The following is a 3911-nucleotide window of genomic DNA, read 5'->3' on the forward strand; positions in this document are numbered from 1 at the left end:
GCGCAAGCCCCCCCCTCCTTTTTGAATTTCCAACGTCTTTTTTCGTGTTTTTTCGAAAATAGAACAGCGTCACACTTTGCACGTGAAACATTTTCAAATATTTTGTACTGGTGTTTTTTCGTTTCGTAATCTCATTCACCCAGAGGAAGTCTCAATATAAAAACAAACGTTGATGAACACATAATACCTTCTTTTTTATTCTCTATTTTGTCGGAATACAATTTTCATTATTTTCATCATATATATATATATATATATATATATATATATATATATATATATATATATGTATATATATGTGCATATATATGTGTATATATATATGCATATATATATGCATATATATATGTATATATATGTATGTATATATATGTATGTATATATATGTATATATATATGTATATGTCAGGTCATGTCATATGCTACTGGTACCATGTAACCCAGTACTACCTGCCTCATGGTCGGGTCACCGGCGACTAAACTGGTTCCCCCACCAGACTTGTTTGGTGAGGAGGGCGGCTAGTCTCCCTGAAGGATTAAAAACAAGACCTTCCAAAGGGCGATTGAACTCTTTCTGGGTCAACGGCCAACTAGCACCGTGTATATTTGTGTGTTTGTATATGTGTATTGGGGTAGCCGTGGTGAAGGCAACCTTTCTAGGAGAAGCAAATCTCTGATTTAAAAAACCATAAAGCGGAAGACCAGTACCCGCATTAAGCTGGTCTGCAGTTTAATTTGTTGCTGGCTATCTTGCTCTTGCTTGTTGCTGGATCTCAACATTCTGAACCGAGAGAGAGAGACTTAGCTGTCGTACAAAGCTAAGACTTTGTAACATCATATTTGTATAGATACTCCCTCAGACATTTGGGCTCATGGATTTTAAATGTCTGAGGGAGTGGCACTCGTCTGGCAGGTCGTTGCGGTCATCATATATATATATATGTATATATATATGTATATATATATATATATATATGTATATATATATGTATATATATATATATATGTATGTATATATATATATATATATATATATATATATATATATATATATATATATATATATATATATTCAAACGCACATTATATCACACACATGAAAACACTAAAGCCCTGGAACAAACACATACACTCTCACTCAGATATTTCACACAGTGAAACAAAGTACCACATATGCATTCACAAACGCACACATGCGTAGCTGACACGCAGAAACACGTATAAACTCACACAGACTGACACAAAATCACACACATATACATGCGTGTAACTTTGTATTTGCATGTGGTCCTGTCATACATCTGCCTTTAAGAATCCGCGCACGTGTTTTAAGTGAATTTCAGTATACGTGTGCGTTAGTGTGTGTATACTTTCCAGTGGACTTGATTAGGTATGTATGTCTTAGCGAGCTGCAGTGGTGCGCAATCATGTGTGTGTGTCTGCGTGTTTTGTAGGTGCGTGTGTGTGGGTACGAAAGCGTGATAAAAATAAAAGAAAATAAGTTTAAATAAGAAATAAAAGAAATTCAGAAAAGAAGCAAAAAAAACCAAAACAAAATAAGAGCGAGAGAGAGAGAGAGAGAGAGAGAGAGAGAGAGAGAGAGAGAGAGAGAGAGAGAGAGAGAGAGAGAATGAGGATGGCGGAGAGATACTGAGTAAACAAGATGTCCATGCCACCCAAGTGAATGTTCAAATAGTCGGAAGTCGTCTTAATTCCGCCTCAACATGTTTTCATTGATAAATGGCCCGCAGCGAATCACATCGTTAGAAGATGACTGCTATGTCACAGAGTTTTAGCGCGAGAACACGACAAGCTACTAAGATTAAGCCTTTCTTCTTTAACAACTACAAAAACTCTTCTTCAGCTAACTATTGCCATGACACATAACACTCTACCTGATCGCCCATTTTTCAACCTCTCGGTCTAACATTCATGGGCAACACGAATTGGAACAAATACATTGATGACATTGTTAAGACTGCAACACAGATTGCGGAATCTCTTTCCGGTACTAGAAAATTACGCACATCAAAGGACATGATATTTGCCTGCTCTGAATATACAGCAAGTATGCTTATGTAATATGCTATTTTTATGCAACGAGACAGTAGCTAAGTCATTTACGACACGGACTGAAAAACAGATTGTGTTAAGATCGAATCAAGTTCATTCTACAGAAACCATTCCACTTAAAATGTTTCTAATCATCACGTTGTCTCACCTGTACGTAACCGATGTTTTTCGAAAAAGAATTGTAAGCTAGAAACCAACGCCAATATTAGAGACATCTGATTCATACAATATATATATATATATATATATATATATATATATATATATATATATATATATATATATATATATATATATATATATATATATATATTGTATGAATCAGATGTCTCTAATATATATATATATATATATATATATATATATATATATATATATAGAGGCAGTATTTCTCATTTAGACAAATATTATTGAATAGCACGGAATTATTCTAACTTGTAACAAATTACCACGTGACTAGGAAAAAATGTATATATAAGTAAATTAAAAAAACAATCTCTACATTTATTTCTACAATATGCCTGAGGATGACAGAAGCACTTCTGTCGAAAGCGCTCGCGATTATGGATCCAACATATACAATTTCGAGAAGAACACAAAAAAGACTATTCGGAGATTGGAGAAGATAAAAAGGAAAATTGTAAAACAGAATAATTCCGTGCTATTCAATAATATTTGTCTATATATATATATATATATATATATATATATATATATATATATATATATATATATATATGAAGGCTTCCTTCAGTCTTGACAGACTATGGATACCCACTGTAAGGGTGCCTGCGCGTGAAATTTGTGTGGCAAGAGTTGCGCAATCCCCAACCACGCCTCTCCTGAGTCATCGTTGTGGCATACCAGTGGCAAGTTGAGGTACAAGACGACTGGAAACAATGCCGAGATAAGCGGAGAGAACATACAGCGCCTAGAATTTCCAAATGGTCACCCATCTGGTACTAGCCAGGCTCAACGTTGCTTAACTTCGGTGATCTGACGAGAACCGGTGTGTCAACGTTATTATGCCGTACACACACACACACACACACACACACACACACACACACACACACACACACACACACACACATATATATATATTATAAGTATTTTAATGGTGCATTTCTACAGAAATATATATATATATATATATATATATATATATATATATATATATATATATATTCCAGATTTCATCTGTTATTTCTCCCCATTACGAAAAGCATTATGATACACAAAATATCAAACACACTTACGAAAAGGCTTCATTAGTGTACATCAATCACAATCCGCTCAAACAGAATAAATAAATAAATAAACATTCAACCGGATTTAGTCTCTATCTCCTCTATTATCTAAAAGTCACTGTGTGTACGTGTGGTGCTGTGTGTGTGTGGTGTATGTGTGTTTGTGTGTGTGTGTGTGTTAGTGTGTGTGTGGTGTATGTGTGTTTGTGTGTGTGTATGTGTGTTTGTGTGTTTGTGTGTGTGTGGTGTATGTGTGTTTGTGTGTGTGTGTGTGTTAGTGTGTGTGTGTGTTAGTGTGTGTGTGTGTATTTGAGCCTATTTTTTGCAAATTTCACAGGGTAATTTATATATCTGGCAGTGTTCCTGTTGTATTTATGTTGCATTAATGTCCTAAAGTTACATTTAAATAACAATTTTCCATTGTGCGGACTTTCTTTTTGCCTCCTAAATTTTAAGTTATTTTTTTTAAATTGACGTGAACACTAGAATATTTCAATTAAAAGTCAAATATGAGAAGGTAAAATTATAGAAGCATAAAAAGTCAATGAAATGCGGTATAGTTTGTTTAAACAGTTATATTAAATTTAG

The 3911-nt window shown here is 34.2% G+C and overlaps 1 pseudogene; it reads right to left on the minus strand.

Moving 5' to 3' along the window:
- Window positions 1-2992: 2992 nt before the first annotated feature.
- On the minus strand, window positions 2993-3109 carry LOC145249301 (5S ribosomal RNA; annotated as a pseudogene).
- Window positions 3110-3911: the final 802 nt, after the last annotated feature.

The sequence above is a fragment of the Euprymna scolopes genome, chromosome 27 (genome assembly GCF_053919585.1).
Source record: "Euprymna scolopes isolate OS-2025 chromosome 27, ASM5391958v1, whole genome shotgun sequence".
Lineage (NCBI taxonomy): Eukaryota > Metazoa > Mollusca > Cephalopoda > Sepiida > Sepiolidae > Euprymna > Euprymna scolopes.